Raw genomic sequence first — 11,098 nt, 5'->3', positions numbered from 1 at the left:
CTTGGAATATGTAATTAACTTCTCTGAACTTCATGGCACATATTTGTGGACAATGTGAATAAAAGAGATCCTGGTGTCTACTGTACCACATTTTAGAGCATAGAGAAAAGGTAGGTAAAATGCCTAACAGAGTTTCTGGCCCATACTAGGCACTCAGCAGAAGTTTACTTCCCATCCCATCCTCCAATTCTATAGCAGAGATGGTGTTGTCATAAATGCAACAGAAAAACCACAGACATTTACATTATGTAGCAAACAGTACATTATTTGTTATATTTGACCAAACCACATAAAATTGACTGATGTTCAGTCATTTTTTTACCTACAAAAACAATGATTTCATATCTTTCAATCCTAGTAGAATGAATTGTGTATTGAGTTCAAGGGAACAATATTCATTCTTTCCTTTGACTTCCCCCTCTTTCTATATCTAAAGTAAACATTCGGAAAGTCCATAATATGGATGTTGCTGCTATCCTTTTAGCCCCAGAAAAATGATGGGAGCACAAAGCTACAGTGATAAATCTGCTAGGCAGGACTAGAAGTGGGAAGAGCTGCCTGGATTCCAGAACTGGAAGTATCTTGATGATAGGACCTTCAGTGATCACTTCTCCTCTTTTAGTCTAGACTGATCACCAAGAGAAATCGGAAGCCTACCCAACCACCCTGGGTGCTATGGAAATCCATAAGACCCAGCTGGACAAACACTCTGGGTTTTCAGATGGAAAGATCTGTTAGGGCCAAGAATTATTTTAACAGAAATTAATTTGCATGAATAACAGAACACCCCATATTAGACACTCAGAGTGGAAATTATCATGAAATGTCAACAAACACTTATAAAACACAAATGAGACTCAGATGGACATGGGTCACTGCTCTCTATAGAACTAAGAAACTCATATGAACTGTACCTGCTAGTCTGCTGTAAGATTTCCATGTGCCATCTTTAATACTTAAAAGTAAGCCTATGAGGGCAACATTATTATTTCAATTCTTCAGATTAGCATTCTTACATTTCACTAATTGAATTTTATAGTATGTAAGTGGCAGAGCCTATAATTCACTCTGTCCTTTCTATTTCCCAATCTGTGCTCTTTGCTTTCCAAGACATTGGCATGGGGCTAATTCAAGTTCCTGGAGTGTCCAGCCTTAGTCTCTTAGTCCAATGACAAGCATGACATGTCTATTATCAACACCACCAAGAAATAAAAAACACTGAGTAGTACTTGTGACATATGACACAGCATGCAAAGAGAACAATGTGAGCAAAGACACAATTCAGAGAACATCTGGCCTCGTTGAGAACTGGAACTGGGCTGCTGGGGCTGGACACTGCAGAAAAGGTTCTTTGGACTAGATGGTCTATCAGTCAAAAGGCGCGATTATCTATCACTCAGGCAACAGTTTTAGCACAACTGCAGAATTGTGGAACATGTCCTCCTTGTTTCTCTTCAACGCCCTAGGTTAATAATGGGCTGGGTGATGGCCCACCAGTGGTAAAGTATGGTAGTGGCTGTCCAGAACAAATTTTGCTATTTATTTCTCTGTGTGGATGTGTGTATGTGTGTGTGTGTGTGTGTGTGTGTGTGTGTGTGTGTGTGTGTGTGTGTTTTACATAGAACAGTGCTGTATCTTCCTCTTTCTTTGTCATTGCCATTCTTGCCAAGTTTCTCTTTTGTTCTGTAATTCAGAGCTTTTGACAAAGAGTTAAAGGCAAAAATTTAGATAGATACAGCGAAATTGTATTGGCCTGACTTCTTTGGCGTTCTGTATAATATGTCCTTGATGTCAATCTTGCTGAGTGAGGAGTGGACCCACAAAAATGTTGATAGATATTATGGTGACAAGCTAAGACATCTGTCAGATGACACATAACATTTTAGAGATATAAATTCAGGAATAAAAGAGAGCTTTAAGGCCAAGATAATGGAGTTTTCATGTAGCTAATATTTGAATTCTGACACTCTATTTAGAAAAATGGAATGTTTATTTTTTGTTTTTCTTTATCCTGAGATATCCACCATCATTCATTCATTCATTTACTCATTCATTCTTATATTATTCAATGTTGGTACTATCTAGCATTCAGTTCTTTCCACGGAGAGTTCTGCTCATTTTGTTGATGAATTTGAGGTTGCTTGCAACAGCCTTGTATATTTGGTATCATTTTCCTTAACTTTAAGAATTCAAGGAAGGACTCCAATATTTAAAATGGCTACTAGGAAGAAAGAATCCTTTCATTTCTTCATCTGCCTAAACTCACTCCCCTACAAACAACTCCTCTGAACAATCCTGGCAGTCAGAGAACATCATTTGCAGACATTAAGCTCCAGACCCACCACCTGTCCCTGCTGTGACTCATAATATAAACATAGACCCTCTGTGTGCCTGTCCTAGAACTTTAAAATATAACTTTCACAGCTGGTGTCTCCCCTTCTGGGAGGCCCCTGTGTATGAGAGGCCCTTTCATAGAGGTGAGCCAGAAGCTCATGGTCCAGAAAAGCCTTGCATAAATTTTCAGTCTTAAGAGCCTTCACAACATTTGTTTCTCTAAAATGTACTAGTATAATCACAAGCACCATCTCTCCCAAGACCCCCACAAAGTACTAAGGGACATCCCCATTATTCACTTCAAGCTTCTGCCACAAGAGAATCCTGCCCCTTCTCACCCTCATCAAGAGGCAGTTTTCTTCTCTCTCTCTCTCTAGATATTTGTATTCTGTTAGAGCCCTCAGGGGCCTCAGTCATCCATATCTGTGGAATTAAAGGCTTCTTGCCACAATGACAGAATGGCCCATTCAATTGACTTCTCATCAGGTTTGATACTATGTATTTTTGTTTGCTTACTTTTAAAATATTCTTTGGAGCTTTTTGCTCCAAGGCCTGCTGGCACTGACAGGATGAGCAAGTGTACTGGTCTTAGTACTGTCAGGAAGCTCCGCAGTTACCTGACAAAATCAGAAGTAGCATGATAAACAAGACAAGAAAGCCCATTTGAGCACAACGCTGAAGGCCAACACTTTTAGGAAGGAGCTGCCGCAAAGGGAATTGTGCTGGGAAAAGTAGGGGTTGAAGCCTAAAGCGAATTCTGCCATCGGGAGTGTGTCAGGGTCCACCTGATCAAGAATGGCAAAAAAAAATCACAGCCTTTGTACCCAGTGATGGTAGTTCGAATTTTATTGAGGAAAAGGGTGAGGGTTCTGGTTGCTAGGTTTGGTTGCAAAGATCATGCTGTTGATTGACATTCCTGAGTTCATTTAAGGTTATCAAAGTAGCCAATGTCTCTCTTTTGACCTTATGAAAAGGCAGAAAAGAAAGACCAAGATCATAAGTTTTGATATGGTGAAAACATGACAATAATAAATTTTCATATGCCAAAAATAAATAAATAAATAAATAAATAAATAAATAAGATATTCTTTAGAAAAAAATAATGGTTATATGAATCTCTCTTAAACCTATTGTCCCTAGGAAGACTATTCATTTTAGAATGAAGATACTAGTCCCCAGGCTTGCATAAACAATTTCAGAAAAATATAAAAGGATGGGCAAAAAGAACAGAAGGCCTAATATAGAATTTGGCAGGCTGACCAAGAAATGGACCTGCTGAAAGAATTATATTGGTTGGTCTGTATCTACTTTGACCACCTAGCCATGAATGGCAAACTTTTTTTTTAGTAAAAAGGACAGATAGGTGAATATTTTTGGTCTTTTGGGGCTGATACAGTTTCTGTCTCAGCTTCCTCAACTATGCTGTTGTAGTGCTAAAAGTACTGTGGGTGTGTTCGGAACCATAAACTTTTGTATTTATAAACAGCAGGGTGAGCTGAATTTTGTCGGCCATACTTACAAACCCTGATAGCAGATGGTATTAATTCCATAATTCGCACATGTACCTGCATTTTAGGCAATCAATGCTCAAATCCTAAATATTAGTTGAGAAATATGGCTCTTATTCTAATTAATGCCTAAACAGAAATTTTGCATTTCTAATGTGTAGCATCACTCCTATAAAAAGAAACTCTTCAGTGTAGTTAACAACACTGAAGTAATATTTCAGATCATACCCTGTTTCTGTTCTACACTGTAAAATGCAAACATAATAACTTTGATTCACTTTTTCTAGATTGATAGCATTCTTCTATCCTTTTTAAACTATAAATGCTTAGAAAATGTTATGAAATAAACGAACGCAAATTTTAGAATATCAAAGAAAATGAAAGTGAAATGTAAGAGAGTATACCATGACTAATAATTTTGATTCCTTCATTCAAATTCAGATTGTAGCCTAACCACACTACTATAGAGTTTTGCTTCCTCAAGTGCGAATCCTGCCTTTAACATTTAAACCATTTATGGGCACTATTTATATCATATTATGTAGTTTTAATTGTTTGCCTTTCAGAAGTGATTTTCATTCAAAGTTAGAGGGGAAGGTTTGCTTTCACAGTCTCCCAAAGAGATGTTACCCCTCCTTTATTTTAATCTTAAGCAAACCTTATTTTCATCTTGAGTATTCATTGATTGTCGGTCTGATCATATTGCCCATGTTGGGCCAGATGGATACAGTTCTCTTAGATCACTTTGCTCTAATTTCCTGGAGCTGTGCTAAGTTCTGTAATGTGAAGTCTTATATAGTATGAGAACATTGGTAGGAGAACCTTCTGGTCTCTGAATCTCCTGCCAAGAAGGTATCTTGATATATCTCTATCCCATCAGTTGTTTGGTCATCTGTTTGTTACCAGTGGCCCCATGAGTATTAAGGTTAATCAGCCTGAATATATAGTCCTTTGCAACAAAATTCTGCCTACTGTCTGTGTACCAGGCTTCCTCTGATTATCTAGTAGGCTTTCTCACTAGGAATCTGCATTTATCCACAAGGATGTTGTATAGTCTGGTGCCTCACTATGGTCATCTTCCTTGCAGACACCCTCTCCTTAAAGGGCAGAAATCCAACATATCTTAGATATGTTTGGGTCATTTATCTCTCCTTTCCTCTTCTTGAATATTTCTGAAGTTCTGCCACTTCGTGAATCAAACTTATGCCATCCATTCCTTAGTTTTTCTACCAAAATGTCTTTCTCCATTTTCTGTATGACTTCTGAAGTCTGCTGTTTATTACTGCTCCTATTGTGTCTCTGCGGAAACAGTTTGTATTTGGATTTTTTCAGTAAATGCAAGTGCATTTCAGCCCTGCCTCCATAGGATTACTGCTGGTTTCCTTTGGTTGTAGAACTGAAACACAGATCCTTCATAATACATGTAGTGATTATCTCCATCTGGTCCCAGAGTTGGATAACATCTCTGCCAGTAGATGATTCTTCTTCTTCTTCTTCTTCTTCTTCTTCTTCTTCTTCTTCTTCTCCTTCCTTCTTCTTCTTCTTCTTCCTCCTCTTTAGAGAGAGAGCGTGCACGTGAGTGGGGCAGGGGAGAGACAGAGGGAGAAGAGAGAGAGAGAGAGAATCCTCAGCAGTCTCACGCTCACCATGGAGACCTATGTGAGACTCAATCTCATGGCCCTGAGATCACAACCTGAGACGAAATTAAGAAATCCTTATGTAACCGACTGAACCACCCAGGCGCCCCAGTAGATTATTATTCTTAAACTCTCAGATTGTATGCTATTTCCAAAATTATTTTGGGGTTTGGGAAAGCACTCCACTGTGGCTCCCATGTATTTCTATTATTGTCCTTATTTTTCATCTTCTTTTAAAAAATAAATAATTGATGACAAGCATATGACCAGTTCCATCAAACTGGTTGAGGAAATGGTTGTACTTTCCTAGTCACCAGAAGCAGAATTTGTGCAAATATTACTCTAATTACCTGGTAGGTTTTTCTTATTGCAGGTCTCTGTTCAATCCCGTCTTTCCAAGGCATGCTCATTGTCATCCTTAATGCTAGTTTCCCTTGCAGAGGCCTTTCTCTCCAGGGGATAGCAGGACATTTTGACAAGGCTGATTTATAATGCAGCTGTTATGTAAGGCTTCTTCAAAATGTCCATGTTGAAGATGTCAAAAGAATGTTTTGATTACCAAACTATGTATGCAACAGCCATCCTAACCCTCACCCTATCCTTGACCCTTTCTTCTAGAAGACAGAGCTGACTTTTCTCCTAACATTTTCCACTTTCAACGTCTCTGTGGTCAGTAAGTCTCCCATGGGATCTGGGGCTGTTTTCCAAAAAACCCTCTTTATTCAGTCAGCTTTCTGGAAAGTCTTACATGATATTTCCCCATCGTTCACATCTTAATGAGACTGCTGAAATTTCTCCTGCAACTGATTTACATAGTCCAGGGGATTTATACTTTCCCTTTTTACATGTTAGTATTACCTAAAATTCATACTTTATTCAGATTTTACCAAATTTTACTTAATCCTTCTCTGTTCAGGATTCCATCCAGGATTCCACACTACATTCCAATTGATATGTTTCCTTCTAGGTTTCTTTAGATTGTGACAGTTTCTCAGACTTCCCCTGTTTTGATGACTTTAAAGGTTTTAAGGAGTACTGAAGAGACATTTTGTAGAACATCTCTGAATTAGGATTTATTTTTATGATTAAGCTGGAGTTATGTGTTTGGGGAAAAGGGCCATGAAAGGTAAGATATTCTTATCACATCATAGCAAGTTCATGCTACCAACACGATATCACTGTGGACATAAACTGTGATCACTTGGCAGAGCAGTGTTTGTCAGATTTATTCACTATAAACTTACTCTTTTCCTCCGTTCTATAATGTACTATTTGGAAGGAAGTCACTGTACACAAGTCCTTCTTAGGGTAGAATTATGCCCATTCTCCACAACTTGAGGGAAGGAGTTTCTATATAAATTATTTGAAATTCTTCTGCAGAGGAAACTTGGCTATTCTTCTCTCTTTGTTTATTTATTCATTTACTTATTTAATCATTTATTTTAATATGGGCTTATGGATATTTATCTTATACTTTGTTACAATCAATACTATATTACTTATTTGGCCCCTCAAATTGTTCTAGCTTTGGCTATAGGAAGCTCTTTCAGTTAGCTTCTGTGCCTTTAACATACTCCACAGTTGTGTATGGCATTTTTGTTTCATTTGTTTCTAGTTCCTCCTACTTTGTGGCAGTATAATATGGTACAAGCTTATTTTGTATATACGCACCCCAGTCCTACAATTAGGCTTTTCTTCAAAGATGCTTGGCTTCTTTTATTTGGATAATCAGTGTAGAAACCAAGAGCTTCTATAAGTTAGTCTGTGTCCTCCACAGAATGAAAGACTTTAATTTTAATTTTAACAAAGTTTAGTTTATCATCTTTTTACTTTCATGCTTTTGGTGTTATATATTAAAGGTCATCACCAAACCCAGGTTACATGGATTTTCTTCTATGTTTTCTTGTAGAATTTTAACAGTTTTTAATTTTTACATTTAGGTATATAATACACTTTAAATTAATTTTTATTGTAGATATAATATCTGTGATTAGGTTCATATTTTATATGGACTTCCTAATTGTTCAGCACCATTGTTGAAAAAGACTACCCTTTCTCTATTTAAAAGTATTCAATTTATTTGAAATAAAAACAAAACAAAACACAAACAGTTCACCCATGTCTCACCCCATCCTGCTGTGCCTCTGGCAACCACTTTTCTCTTTTCTGTATGTATGAGCTTTTTAAAAAAATAGATGATAGATAGGAAGTATATATATATATATATATATATATATATATTCATGCATACATATATACAATAATATCAATATATATATTTATACATTCCACATATAAAAAGATCATATGGTATTTTTCTTTCTCTGTCTGACTTATCCCAAGTTCAATCCATGTTATCATGAATGGCAAGATTTCATTCTTGTTTGTTGCTAAATAATATTCCATAGTATATATTTTACACAATTACCTGTTCATTCATTGATGAACACTTAAGTTGTTTCCATATCTTGGCTATTGTAAATAATGCTACAGTGACCATGGAGGGTTAAATTGTCTCTTTTCAAGTTAATATTTTGTTTTTTCAGATAAATGCCAGAAGTGGAATTGCTGGATCACATGGTAGTTCCATTTTTAATTTTTGAGGAACCTCATACTGTTTCCATAGTGACTACACCAATTTACATGCTCACCAATAGTAAACATTTTGGTTGTGTGCAATTGTCCACAATAGCTAAATTGTGGAAGGAGCCGAGATGCCCTTCAACAGATGAATGGATTAAGAAGTTGTGGTCCATATATACAATGAAATATTACTCAGCTATCAAAAAGAATGATTTCTCAACATTTGCTGCAACATGGATGGCACTGGAGGAGATAATGCTAAGTGAAATAAGTCAAGCAGAGAAAGACAATTATCATAGGATTTCTCTCATCTATGGAACATAAGAACTAGGATGATCGGTAGGGGAAGAAAGGGATAAAGAAAGGGGGGGTAATCAGAAGGGGGAATGAAGCATGAGAGACTATGGACTCTGAGAAACAAACTGAGGGCTTCAGAGGGGAGGGGGGTGGGGGAATGGGATAGGCTGGTGATGGGTAGTAAGGAGGGCACGTATGGCGTGGTGCACTGGGTGTTATACGCAACTAATGAATCATCGAACTCTACATCAAAAACTAGGGATGTACTGTATGGTGACTAACAAAATATAATTAAAAATATTATTATTAAAAAAAAAAAGAAGTATACTCTCTCAGGGTGCCTCGGTGGCTCAGTCGTTAAGCGTCTGCCTTCGGCTCAGGTCATGATCCCAGTGTTCTTGGATCGAGCCCTGCATCAGGTTCCCTGTTTGGTGGGAAGCCTGCTTCTACCTCTCCCACTTCCCCTGCTTGTGTTCCCTCTCTTGCTGCCCCTCTCTCTGTCAAATAAATAAATAAATAAAATATTTAAAAAAAAAGAAGTATACTGTCAGTAGACTGAGGGTAATTCAGCATAAATTCAGTTCATCTCATTTTTCTCTGTTAATGTATGATAAATCCAATTAATTTATGTCTCCCCTTCTCATCATATGACATCTAAATTCTCAGAGCTTATGTAGTGTCTTGATCTTTACTGTCCTTGGTGACATCCCCTAAGATATTTCAATTCCCATCTAAACCTATATGGTTTATGTTGCCATGCTGCAACCTCTCATCTTGACCCTGAGACTGGCTCAGGACCACAAGGACTCTTGCTCAGCTAGCTTTTGTGCTGGGAACACAAAAGACTGGACTTGTGGCACAACTCTGAGGGATATGGTAAACTCAGTGGATCTACCTGGGCCTTCTCTGACCCTTATATGAAAGGAAGCCATTCCTATTATACCATACCCACATTATGGTGACACCTAGAATTCCTGTGAGGCTATCTTTTCTCAGGTATCGAAACAGGGAGAGGGAAATATCACACGGTAAAAGATATATGTGAGGGGGCAGGAAATATATCATCTTGAATATATTGAATCTATGAGTTCTATGAATTCTATTGAATCTATTCTATATTCATCTATGAATATATCGTATATTCATCTTGCCACATTTACTACCCCTAGAAAATCTTTTTCCCTCACAAAGAAAATATATTTCTCTAGACATCACCACTCAAAGAAGGTAAGAATAAAGTTGCTGTACAAAATTTGTCTACAATAGTAATTCACATGTGCAAACCAACAAATAGGTGTTATCCTCAGGGTCCCCTTCTGTCAGGTGGATAAGGATGGATACTGGATATATCCCCCCCACCACTTCCTTTTTTTTAATAATAATTCATTTAAGGGTGGTTACTTGTTCTTCCATGCCTAACTGCTGCCACACAAGTTATTCTTACTTACCCACACCGATTCATCATTCGGTGATGTAATATAAGTCCCCCACCTATGGAACTTAAGTTCCAGCCTCAATTGATTTACCTCACACTAAACCGATTGAGAAAACCCTAAGATGACTGAGTTTACCTTCAGCTGGCAAGATTGCTTTTTTTTGCAATAGGTAAAGTGGAGTTCAAAATGCATAGATTAATTATATAAAAACAGATTTCTTTACCAGTTGAATTTTATATCCTGGAAATTTGTACCCACTAAAAATAATAAAAGTTATTTCTAAAGAGATGATGAAACAGTTTGTATAGTACGATCTCAAATACTTTGAAAAATGGATAGGCATAGAAAAAATTAGATGGGCACACATTTGCTTTTACTTGCTAGTGACTCTCAAAATCTATAATTCATCCAATAATTCATTAACTCAAGAAGTATCTATTGGATATTATTATGTGTCAGTCATGGGAAATCCAATTTCATAACTTCATCCCATAACTTATTTCTCCTAAAGTCCAAATTCATATAGCAAATTCCCTACTACACATGCCTATTTCAAGAAGATAAATATTTCTAACCAACTGAATGTCTATGATCTTACTTGGACTGTACCAAACGAGTTTAGACCAACTTTGGCCCTGCATCCTAAAAGTTCACCATGAAGGGAGGGCCATATGGCAGTGTGGAGAGAGCTTAGGCCTTTAAGTCAGACATAACCGGGTTAAAACACCTCCTCTGCTTTTTATTGACTGTGTAAACTTGGAATATGTAATTAACTTCTCTGAACTTCACGGCACATATTTGTGACAATGTGAATATTAAAGAGATCCTGGTGTCTACTGTACCACATTTTAGAGCATAGAGAAAAGGTAGGTAAAATGCCTAACAGAGTTTCTGGCCCATACTAGGCACTCAGCAGAAGTTTACTTCCCATCCCATCCCCTCCATTCTATAGCAGAGATGGTGTTGTCATAAATGCAACAGAAAAACCACAGACATTTACATTATGTAGCAAACAGTACATTATTTGTTATATTTGACCAAACCACATAAAATTGCTGATGTTCAGTCATTTTTTACCTACAAAAACAATGATTTCATATCTTTCAATCTAGTAGAATGAATTGTGTATTGAGTTCAAAGAGGGGAACAATATTCATTCTTTTTCCTTTGACTTCCCCCTCTTTCTATATCTAAAGGTAAACATTCGGAAAGTCCATAATATGGATGTTGCTGCTATCCTTTTAGCCCCAGAAAAATGATGGGAGCACAAAGCTACAGTGATAAATCTGCTAGGCAGGACGCT

General features: G+C 37.2%; 1 pseudogene; it reads left to right on the top strand.

Moving 5' to 3' along the window:
- The first annotated feature begins 2,903 nt into the window (after positions 1-2,903).
- Positions 2,904-3,334, top strand: LOC121100480 (annotated as a pseudogene).
- Positions 3,335-11,098: the final 7,764 nt, after the last annotated feature.

The sequence above is a fragment of the Ursus maritimus genome, unplaced genomic scaffold (genome assembly GCF_017311325.1).
Source record: "Ursus maritimus isolate PB19 unplaced genomic scaffold, ASM1731132v1 scaffold_4, whole genome shotgun sequence".
Taxonomy (NCBI): Eukaryota; Metazoa; Chordata; class Mammalia; order Carnivora; family Ursidae; genus Ursus; species Ursus maritimus.
This window is presented reverse-complemented; position numbering and strand designations above follow the sequence as displayed.